The 11027-nt window shown below is 36.3% G+C and overlaps 1 long non-coding RNA gene across 1 annotated transcript; it reads right to left on the bottom strand.

Moving 5' to 3' along the window:
- Positions 1–2579: 2579 nt before the first annotated feature.
- LOC110351172 (uncharacterized) lies at positions 2580–8566 on the bottom strand. The gene is made up of 3 exons (XR_002398291.2): positions 8439–8566; positions 4390–4539; positions 2580–3073 (listed from the first exon to the last, which is right to left on the bottom strand). It is a non-coding gene; the product is annotated as an uncharacterized LOC110351172 (long non-coding RNA).
- Positions 8567–11027: the final 2461 nt, after the last annotated feature.

Genomic DNA, 11027 nt, shown 5'->3' with positions numbered 1-11027 from the left:
TTAAAATAAGATCTGAAAGGATACAACAGTTTTCAAGCAACTTTACCCATCTTAGAACAAAGCTCAAAAATATTTTTAAGAATACAAAATGTACCTAACAAAGAAAAATTTGTCCACTGCCTAACAAAGAAACATTCACAGTCTCTAATATCCAAGAAAAAATTAGCATGCTTACAAAGAAAGAGAAAAATGAATCCTCTAATGAGGAGGAAAACTAAATCAAACTGACCTCAGAATGACAAACAATAAAATTAATAGACAAGGATGTTAAATGTATTACTATAACTGCATTCCATAAGTTCAAAAAGCTAGAAGAAAGATTGGACATGTTAAATATAGACGTGAAAGATGTTTTAAAAATTGAACTTCTTGGGCCAGGGATCTAGCTCAGTGGTGCTGCACCTGCTTGACAAGCTCAAGGTCCTGAGTTTGATTCCAGGTACCAGAAAAAAATTGAACTTCTAGAAATGGAAACTACAGTGTCTCAGATGACCAATAGACTGGTTTGAGATTAATAGCAGATTAGATGTTGCAGAAAAATAGATTTGTATACCTGAAGACATAGTGACAGAAATTCTCCAAGACAAATTCTTGAGATAAAAAATAAAAGAAGAAATAAAAAGAAAAACCCCAAAACATATGTGAACTATAAAATAACTTCAAGTGGGCAAACAAAAATTACAATTGGAGGAACAAAGGAAGGGGGAAGACAGACAATATATTTTGAGAAATAATGGCTCCCAATTTTCCAAGTATGATGAAAACTTCAAGCATATTGATCCAATAAGCTCAGTGCACTCCAAGCACAAGAAATATGAAGAAGACTACATCAAGGCAAATCATAATCAAATTTCTTAAATCTAGTGATGAAGAGATAATCTTTTTTTTTTTCCATTAAATTCTTTTATTGGTACATTTTAGGTATACAACACAATTACATTTCTCATTGGGAATTGTACCTTTACATAATGCATCTTGGTTCTTATTTTTTCCCCATTCCTAGCCCTCCCTTCACCCCCTCCACCCTTCCCTATTTACAAAGACTTTATTTCCATTTTTTCCATTTCTCAGCACTTTTCCTTTCCCTTCTTTCCTTTCCCCTGCCCCTCCCACTACCCCTACCCCTTTGGACCTTTTCTTCCTATTTTGCATTATCAATTATTCATTCTAACCATTGGTACATTTTAGGTATACAATATAATGACATTCATCATTGGAAAATATGCACCTTTACATAATCTTGAAGAGATAATCTTAAACTGAAGGAATACACAGGTATACGTACACTTGAAAGATAAAGAAAATTTCAACTCATTCATGAGCCCTATGTTAAGAAGTTTCTAGTTTAGATCAAGAATGTAAAGAACTAGGGCTAGAAGTCCCATTTGACCCAGCTATTCCCCTGCTGGGTATCTTCCTCAAAGAATTAAGAGAATTATACCACAGCGATATAGGTGCACCCATGTTTATAGTGGCACAGTTTGTAATAGCTAGAGCTTAGAAACAGCCCAAGTGCCCATCAACTGGAAACTGGATAAAGAAGATGTGGTTTTTTAATAAAATGGAGTACTACTCAGCCATAAAGAACTAGAAACTAGAGACATTTATAGCTAAATGGATGCATATTGAGTCCATACTCTTAAGTGAAATAAACAGGACACACATGTGTAAATACCAAATAATTTCTCTAGTGTGAGAAACTGAAAGTGTAAATAAGTATTAAAATGATCAAAATAAATAATCGATAATTTGAAATATTAAAAGGTCCAAAGGTGTAGGGTGGTGGGAGGGGAAGGGGAAAGGAAAGAAGGGAAAGGAAAAATTATGAGAAAAGAAAAAAATGGAAACAAAATCTATGTAAGTAGGGAAGGGTGGAGGGGGTGAAGCAGGCACAGGTTATGGCCAAAAATATAAGAACCAAGATACATCATGTACAGGTACAAGCACCCAATGATAAATGTAAACGTATTGTATACCTAAAATGTACTAATAAAAGAATTTTTTAAAAAGAAAAGAAAGTAAAGCCAAGAGACCACTCTGATGTCTCCCTTGGGGAGAGGTGACAAATAACACTCTACCCCCATGGTTGTAATTTGGTTACTGATGCTTAGACTCCTGGAACTGTACGGTTTCAGGTATTCTGGGATTCATGGGACCAAATTATGGATGGAGCTGTTGATGAGAATTATTTTGTCTTTTGAAAAAGAATTGGTTGAGTTTGTAGACTATTTGGGGAATAAACCTGTGGCAGAGTCAAATATTCACCGTGACATAGCAATTTGAATTCCTGAGATGGTTGAACAGGCGCATAATGAACACAAAGTACAAGAGACTCTTATTTTTTTCCCACCCTGGGTTTGGCCAGTTTAGAATCAGACTCAGCCAGGAGGGTTAGCTTTCCTCTTAATAAACTCGCCACCATAAACAACTCTTATAATTTTGTCTTACAGGAAATATAATTTTGGGACACTAGGGGTCTCCACCTTACCATATAACAAATGACATTTCAGAGGAAACCTTTAAAAGAACAATTTTTGAAGTAACAGAGATGGGTATCATGTCTCTGAGGGGTGGGAAGGGAGGGGTCTGAGGAGAAAAACTGTGCCTTGTGAGGCAGCACAAGGTGGGTGGTTTCTAGTTTCTGTTAAGTGTTTGTCACCTGCTGCTGTTTTGAAATACTGACTGAAATTTGAGTAGGCTTTGGGGGACTTAGATTTTCCACTTGTTTTTCAGATTTCTATCTTTGGTTGGACATCTAGAGCTTCTCAAAGCCTGAAGCACTGGAAGAAAACAAACCAAACCAAAATAAAAATATAACTGTAAGGTCATTACTACAGGCCTCAGAAGAGAATTTCTCTTCCCTTTGGATTTTACTTTGATGATCCAAAATTTAAACTAAGGTCATTGAGTGATTGCTTTGATGTTTAGATTGCATGCACTTTAAATGATTTTTAGACAGGAGCCCAGAGTCTCTTGATCCATCTGTGCTTGTCTTGGCCCTCTCCCTTGATGCCTGGCTGAGATACTGGGTGTCCAGTGTCACCTCAGCTGGACAATGCAGTGGCCAAGTGAGCTGCCAGGTCACATGTTAGGAGAAGAGAGAAATACATTCAGTCAGTTCAAGTCCTGCCTTTTACCCCTTGGCCCTTGGCTCTGTAGTGACTCCAGTAACTTCAGATCTTTGGTGCCATCACTTTCTGGCTTCTACACATTATTTTCTTCATAGCTAGGGTTCTTTCACTTTCTTATCTCATAAGCCTCCCTGTACTCCTCCAAAACCTTTTTTTTTTCTGAAAGCATCTCTGTTAACATGAATTTAAAACTAGCAAGATGTGGTGGTGCATGACTGTAATCTCAGCACTCAGAAGGCTGAGGCAAGAGGATGGTGAGTCTGAGGTCAGCCTGGGCTACATTGTGAGACCTTGTTTCAAAAAATGAAAAACTAAACAAAAAATGAACAGAAAAAGTTAAAAATGGATTTTCTTCCAAATAACAATAAACTTGTTTTAAAATTGATTTATACATTTACATTCATATCACATGTGAAGCCAGAGAAACTCTGAGCTTATTAAAAAGAGAGGAAAAGGGCCGGAGATTTAGCTCAGTGGTTCCACTGCCTGCCTTGCAAGCACAAGGTCCCAAGTTCGATCCCCGGTACCAAAAAAAAAAGAAAAGAGAGGAAAAGATGTATCTTTAAAATGTCTAGGTTTTGAGAAATCCTTATATTCCTAAAATGTCTGAATCTTAGTCTCTTGCCAGAGGACACTAATGAACTGCAAAGAGCTAATGGGAAAGCTTAGAATACTTGTGAGAATCCATTCTCTTTTGTGTCACAGGCCAGTCTGCTCTATGTTTGGCTTCTCCAAGGAGTCAGGAAACAGAGCAGTGTTAGATTCCTCCATTGTCCCTCATCTTTTTCTCCTCTATTGGCTGCAGCCATTGTGGGCTACCATGGTACTTGCTACTCCTTATAGGACTCTCTCCCCTCCATCCCCACTTCTGGCCCTGCCTTCAGTTCAGAAGCCCACTGGCCTTCTCTTCACCAAAACAGGACTTGAGAGGTTAGAGAGAGGCTTGGGGTGGATTGACTGTAACCTCAGTCTCAGGATTGAAAACCCCCTACATGCTTCTGATAATGTTATAGATCAGTGCTTGTTTAGATTCAGCTCCAAAGAACTTCTAATCTTCCAAGGAGTCTGTCTAGTCTGTCAGTCTATCTATCTATCTATCTATCTATCTATCTATCTATCTATCTATCCATCCATCCACATATCGAGGCTCTTTGACACATTTTGGGGTTAAGTCTCACAAACCTATTGTAAGTTGAAACTATCATAGTTGAAAATGCATTTAACATACAAAATGTCAGAGCTCAACAACACAACATACTGTAGAGTATCAGTTGTTCATCCTCATGATTGTGTGTTGACTGGGAGCTGTGGCTTGCTGCTGCCGCCCAGCATCATGAGAGTATCTGTAGCTCAGGGAAGATCAAAATCCAAAGTATGGTCTCTAGTGAATGTTTATTGCTTTTGTGCCCTTGTAAAGGAAAAAGAAATTATAAATTGGGAACTGTATCTATGTATCTGTCAGTTGTCCATCCATCCATCCATCCTATTTGTCTCTCTTTGTCTTTTGTCTATTAATTAGTCAACTAGTCTATCAATCTATGTAATCTATTTCTATCTATATATGAGAGATCATTAAAATACAACGAATGCTTAAAGTTTAAAGATTTATTGCAATAAAAGGCACATCACTATTAATCACCCTCAAGATACTCCTCCTCTCTTCAAACACACTTATCCCATTGTTCTTGTCACTTTCTGAAGTGGTTCCAGAAGTTCTCTTTCATGGGTGTCTTTATTGTGCTGTCATTGCTACCTTGATATCCTGTATAATGCAAAATGTTTATTTTTCATGGTCATTTTGAGGTTGGGAAAGAGTCAGAAGTCACACGGCACCAGATCTGGCAAATAAAGTGGAGGACGTGCCATAATGTTTTATGAGCCTGCTTTCATTAGGTGGTACTTGGCAGCTACATTCACTGTATTTTTATCACACCTTGTAAAGAGATAACAAAGAGCGTTTTCTGAATTGTTTTGTAAAGTTCCAAGAATGATAACTGTGTTAAAAGTGAAGGAAGTATTTTGAGAGGGATCAACTGCAGTATGTCTTTTACTGTAATAATTTAAAAAAATTTAAACACTATTTTGATCACACATCATATGTCCAAATGGATGTATCTATGTTAGATGTGTGCATTCAAAGAAATAGATACACATATTTTAAGCTCTTTAGGTATTTCTTCTTAATATATCATAAATAGTTTTGTATACTGCTCTTTCTTCCTTTTCATATTTTGAAATTATCCTTTAGCTTCTTGTTAAGCAAAGTGAGTTTATTTTACCTACATCCCTATAGAGACACCTTCTACTCTCTCTCTTCTCTTAATTAGATTATAGCTCTCAGTTTGATTAATTTTTTATGTAGTTTTTGACAGTTGATATTCATAGTGGGTCTACTTGATGTATTATGATTACTTTTGCATTTTTGAACAAATTTCCTGCATAACAAGTACCTAACTTATTGACATACTTGTGTTTCTATGTATCACTTGCTTTTACATCTGAGAGCGTGTGATACTGTTATCAGAGCCATTACAATAAAATGAGTAACAAACAATACTGATGTCCTCATGAAGTTTCCAGTTTAACAAAGGAGAAAGTCAAATAGTGGTGAGAACCTTAGAATATGAATATTGATGACAAGTAGCATAAAATCACACAAACTTTTACATAAACAAAAGTTAAGCCTCATTAAGAAACTGGAATCAAGACAGTAGATCACTCAGAAACTAGGGCAGCATCTTGCTTGTCCAGTTCTCTTAAGACTTGCATGGTTTCTCTCTGCTGTCGGCCTAACCACATCATTTGTTTCTTCTTTTATGAACTAGTCTTTTTCTCCAAGGGCACACTAGAGTCTACAACCATATCACCCTGAATGTGCCTGATTTCACCCAGGGGCATGCTAGAACAAGTGCCATAGCAACTCTAAATATCTTCTCAGCTCTGGGACCTAACCAAGATAAATGACCTGTATCCCAACTTCAGCATCCAAAAACAGACAAAATGAATGATCCAGTTGAGTCAATCCACTGAGTATTGCTTGCTTGACACTTTTGGAGGAGAATCTTCAAGAAGAGAGCCTGAGCAAGTCTTCCATCTAAGAAGTCTGGCAAGGGATAAGAACAATGGCTATTCTTACTGTCACCTGAGTCCTCTTAGCTAAAAAGGAGGGTGGTGATGTTCATCATAGCAACATATCCTAGTCTTAAAGAAATAGATCTCAGAAAGCTCAGAAATCCAAAGAAAGCTGGACATTATATGACAAACTAGAATTTGTGAGATTCCATTGACTAAAATACTAAGATAAAACTTTAAAAGAAATGATTGTCAAATGAAACACCTGAATTATCTTTAAAAAGTCAATTTCATTAGTGCAGCATAAGAAACTGTGCAGAAAAAAATCTGAAGGTTTTCATTTTCAGTAAACTCAATATTAACCATTGTTACGATGACATTCTGATACAAGGGCAATATTTTAGGTCACTACAGCAAAAGGACAGAGGATCCTAAGAGGAGCTGATTGTGTCACTGAGTCTGCACCAGTCACATCATCTATCTGGAAAACATTGGTTCCATTTTGAGCAACACCTCTCAGGAAGAAAACTGATAAATTCTAGATATTTAGAGGGTCCAAAACCCACATTATATGAGGAACTTGAGCTTGAGCTTGGTGTTGGAAAGACAAGAGAAAACTTGATGTTATTTCTCAAATATTTAGGGTTAACTAATAATATTATAAAGACTAGCAGGTAAAATTACAAGAAGGCACAACATGGCTGACTTATTTTTAAAAAGTTATCAGTTACATTTACCTGAGAATAGAATGGGCTATTTTAAGAGGGTACGGGGTCTCTAAGGAAACAAAAATGTATTGACCTCACATCCTGTAATTGAAATATTTTGTTATTGGTGGTTTCTGGTTTTAGAGTGGTTCTTCATTGATTTGGAAAAACTTTCTTCAACTAGACTTGGAATTAGGTGCAGTGTACTTTATTCACAAAGAAACAGAACCAAGATAGAAAATAGCATAATGTAAGTGTATTTTTAGGCCTTTTGCACTCTATCATTACCTCCAGAAAAGGTACTGGGTTAAAGGTTGGTGTTCTGTCCCCCTTATGTAGACTAGTAGTCTCCCATCTTTGGCTCTTTTCTACATTATCACCTTCTGTGATCTCCACAATTCAAATTCCTGTTCCTTTCTGAAATTCTATGGAATAAATAGACCTCAGGCTGAGGACTTCTCTCTCTGCTGTTCTCAGTCTACTTCAACCACTTTCTGGCTTCCAAAATTTTATTAACATATTTAATCTCTCTTTTTGTTCCCTTTGTCCTTTTAAATAATATATCTTTTTTCAAGAAATTATGTGAGGTTGGGAAGAAATGGGTGAAAAGCTTGTCACTGATCCTATCACCAATGTACTGTTTCTTTATTCCCTTAGACAACATAAACCCTAGAAGAGTCTATTTTAAGGTGCAATTCATACACTTCTTTCTTATATTAATTATAATTTATCTCATTTTTTCTTGTGCCTGAGCTCTTCTTTCCCTAAATTAAAGCTAATTGAAATAACTATAATCCTTCTTTCACATAACATTGACTTCCAATTATTTGACCACAGCGACCATGGCTTTTTTTCTTTCTTCTCCAAATCAAACATATTTAGTTCTTTAAACTGTTCTGATGTGGCATAATTTAATTTCCTTTTATCCTTCTGGTAGGTGAGCTTCAGTTCTTTCAGATGTCTCTTTTTTTTCCCCTCGGTACCGGGAATCAGGACCTTGCCCTTGCCAGGCAGGTTTGGCACCACTGAGCTAAATCCCTGGCGCTTCAAATGTCTCTTAAAATCCAACACTAAAATGTTGGCACAGGCTGATATTTTCAGAATATGGAATTATTGTTATTCCTAGATTCCCTACTTTTAACCCACTATCAGGTCTGTACTGAGGTAGTAGGGATCTTAATATTCAAGCTTGGAACTAAATAAATCTTCCCAGTGGAAACAACACATAGTACCATAGGGTAGTATTCCTCAAATCCAGAGATTATGAATACTTTGAAGTTTCTCACCACATATTTGAAAGTTTTTGGTATATACATACACACATTACATTGGTTTCTGATGGATTTATATATGATGATACAAATGGCTTCCTTTGTTTTTTTCAAATGGCTTCCTTATAACCAAGTACTATTATGAAGTTTCAGAACAGCGAGGTCCAAAACGATAACTATTATGATGCATGTGACTACTTAAATGTGAAATGATAAATACTAATATTGAATAATTAATAATTTTTTATCTCAGTTACCTTTCAAGTATGCAATAGGCCCATGTTATTAGTGGCCACCATGGTCATTTCCATCATGGCAGAAACTGCTATTTGATATTGTTAAAATCCAGAGTTGGCAGTGGATTTTGTTTGTGACTGTGTTTCTACCAATGCCATTAACTTATCACATGCTATAAGAAAAGGCCAGAGCTGTAGTTAATCATTTGTGACAGAGGAAGTTCCGCTTTATGACATCAGGACCCACTGCATAACTGATTCTTTCTTGATAGTTCCAGTAGAGAAAAGTGTTAAGGAAATAGAGTCATAGGGTACCATAAATGTCATCTAACTGTGCCAAACTCAAAAGAATGTGTGCCATGGGAATTAGGATACACTTATATTGGGAGTTTCCTTTTGAACAATTTCTTCATATTTTAAAATATTCATTATACATTCTGGTTCTTATTTACACTTTCAGTTTCTCACACCAGAGAGACAATGCAATATTTATACATGTGTGTCTGATTTATTTCACTTAAATGCATGGTCTCAAGGTGCATCCATTTACCTAGAAATGTCTTATTTTTCCTTCTTTATGGCTGAGTAGTACTCCATTGTATAAAAAAGCACATCTTCTTTATCCATTCATCTCTTGATGGACATTTGAGCTGTTTCAAAGATTTAGCTATTACAAACTGTGCTGAGATAAACATGTGTGTCCATATATTGCTGTGGTATGATGCTTTTAATTCTTTTGGGAAGATACTGAGAGGGGGACTAGCTGGGTCAAATGGGACCTCTAGTCCTAGCTCTTTGAGGTATCTCCATATTGATTTCCACAGTGGTTGCACCAGTCTGCACTCCCACAAACAGTGGAGAAGGATTTCTTTTTCCCCATAGCCCTGCCAGCATTTGTTATTGGTTGATTTCTTCATAACAGCCATTCTTTCTGGAGTGAGGTGGAATCTCAGCATTGTTTTAATTTGCATCTCTTGAATGACCAGGGATGTTGAACATTTTTCATATATTCATTTGCCATTTCTACTTCTTCATCTGAGAAGTGCATATTTATCTCTGATGCCCATTTTTGGATTGGGTCTTTAAATTGAGGAGGGGGGATCCTGATTTTTTTCAATTCTTTTTATGTTCTAGATATTAGTCCTTTGTCTGAGGAACCCTGGCTAACATTTTTTCCCACTCTGTGGGTGGTCTTTTCACTCTGTTGGTGATTTCTTTTGCTGTGCAAAAGCTTTTTAATAAGACGAGACCCCAGTTGTTGATTCTTTTTAGTATTTCCCGTGATTGGGATTTTGTTTATGGAGTCTTTGCCTACACCATTGTCTTCAAGAGTTCTACCTGTTTTCCTCCCAGCAGATTTAGTGTTTTTGTTTAATATTTAGATCTTTGATCTATTTTGATTTTAGTTCAGTGCATGGTGAGAGACATAGATCTAGTTTTAGTCTTCAGCATGTGGAAAATCAGTTTTTCAAGCACTATTTATTAAAGAGGCTATCTTTTCTCCATTGAACGTGTTTGGGCCCTTTGTCAAAGATAAGGCAGCTGAGTGTGTTTGGGGTTGTTTCTGCATCTTCTAATCTGTTCTGTTGACCCTCAGGTATGGTTTTTTTTTTTTTTTTTGGACAGCACCATTCATTTTTAATCACAGTAGCTCTGTAGTATAATTTCAAGTCAGGGGTTGTGAGGGCCCCTGCCTTGCCTTTGTTGCACAGAATTGTTTTTGCTATTTTGGGTCTTTTCTGGTTCCAAATGAATTTAAGAATGTTTTCTCTAGGTCTGTGAGGTTTGCTAATGGTATTTTGATTGAGATTGCATTACATCGATATACCAGTTTTGGGAGTAAGGCCATTTTCACTATGTTGATTCTTCCTACCCAAAGAGCAAGGGATATCGTCCCATTTTCTGACTTACAGTACTCTTTTTTTAGAGTATTGTAATTTTCAGTATAAAGAACTTTTACTTCCTTCATTAGATTGATTCCTAAGTATTTCATTTTTTTGGATGCTATTGTGAAAAGTGTTGCTTCCCTAATTTCTCTCTCTCTATGAGTTTGTTATTTGTGTATAGGAATGATACTGACTTTTTTTTTGGTACCAGGGATCGAACTTGGGTCCTTGCACTTGTGCAGCAGGCGGTGAAACCACTGAGCTAAATCCTCAGCCCTGATATTGATTTTTGTATCCAGCTATACTACTGAATTTGATTTTTAAATCTAGAAGCCTTTTGGTGTAGTTTTTATGATCTTCTATAGAGTATGATGTCATCCACAAATAATGATAATTTAACTTTTCCTTTCCTATCTTTATTCCTTTTATTTCTTTCTCTTGCCTAATTGCTCTGGCTAATGTTTCCTGAATTGTATTGAATAGGAGTGGTGATAGTGGACATGCTTGTTTCTGATTTTAGAGTGAAAGGTTTTAGTTTATAACCATTTAGTATTATGTTGGCTGTTGGTTTCTCATAGATGGTTTTTATAAGATTGAGATATAAACCATCTATTCCAATTTTCTGCAGGGTTTTTATCATGAATAGTTGTTGGACTTTGTCAAATACTTTTTGTGGGTCTACTGAGATGATTATGTGATTTTTGTCTCTGGCTATATTGATATG

This window comes from Heterocephalus glaber, unplaced genomic scaffold (assembly GCF_053883595.1).
Source record: "Heterocephalus glaber isolate CG9 unplaced genomic scaffold, H.glaber_assembly_v1.0 deba00001472, whole genome shotgun sequence".
Taxonomy (NCBI): domain Eukaryota; kingdom Metazoa; phylum Chordata; class Mammalia; order Rodentia; family Bathyergidae; genus Heterocephalus; species Heterocephalus glaber.
The sequence above is the reverse complement of the archived record's forward strand: the minus strand, read 5'-3'. Positions and strand labels throughout refer to the sequence as shown.